At 47.4% G+C, this 780-nt stretch overlaps 1 long non-coding RNA gene across 1 annotated transcript; it reads left to right on the top strand.

Moving 5' to 3' along the window:
* The first annotated feature begins 126 nt into the window (after nt 1–126).
* Nucleotides 127–631, top strand: LOC107735416 (uncharacterized). Its single transcript, XR_001639401.1, has 3 exons — nt 127–280; nt 361–502; nt 586–631. It is a non-coding gene; the product is annotated as an uncharacterized LOC107735416 (long non-coding RNA).
* Nucleotides 632–780: the final 149 nt, after the last annotated feature.

Genomic DNA, 780 nt, shown 5'->3' with positions numbered 1-780 from the left:
GTTTTCAGGAAAATCCTGACCTTAACCCTGCTAATGAAAGAAACGACATACTTCATTTGCGCTCATGATATTGAACGTATTTTATTACTGAAGTGCATTATAAACCTCATTCTTTCAGCACTGAAATCCTCTCCGTCAAAGAGGGGTCGTGGGGGTCTGGCTGCAGCCAAATACAGCGGTCCCGGGGCGGCTTGGTCGGCTAGCCAGCTGCCGTTTGTAAGAGACGAAAACATCTACGACTTGAGAGGAGCCCGTAGCTTCCCCACGCTGGAAGACGATGGTAAACAATAGACGAAGTACATTCTTCATTCTCAACCATGAGAACTTAATGGCTTTAGTCACGCTTAAATTCGGTTTCAGGTCGGGCAGATGTACTTCCCTGCACCCCTCCCTCGTTCGAGGAGGCCACCACAGCCTCCATCGCCACCACGCTCTCCTCCACCACCTCCCTTTCCATCCCAGAACGCTCCCCGTCGGACACCTCCGAACACCCACGCTACAGGTAACACCCCGTCTGTCGCTCTGTAATATTTCCACGTCTCGGCCGTAGCAGGTACAATAAACTCTCTGTTTTCTTCAATACAGGAGACACACCCAGTCCAGCCATGAAGAAACGTAAGTAAAACACACTGGTCTGCTAGATCTTCTGAAGCCGTATGATAGTTTTGTGACTGAAATTATCGAGTTTGTTTCATTAGCAGACTTTACTGTTTATATCTCTCTTGGGTTTGATCTTCTCCTTAAAGGGTTAGTTCACCCAAAAATGAAAATTCTGTCATT

Source organism: Sinocyclocheilus rhinocerous, unplaced genomic scaffold, assembly GCF_001515625.1.
Source record: "Sinocyclocheilus rhinocerous isolate Xijiao unplaced genomic scaffold, SAMN03320098_v1.1 C36039802, whole genome shotgun sequence".
Taxonomy (NCBI): Eukaryota; Metazoa; Chordata; class Actinopteri; order Cypriniformes; family Cyprinidae; genus Sinocyclocheilus; species Sinocyclocheilus rhinocerous.
The sequence above is the reverse complement of the archived record's forward strand: the minus strand, read 5'-3'. Positions and strand labels throughout refer to the sequence as shown.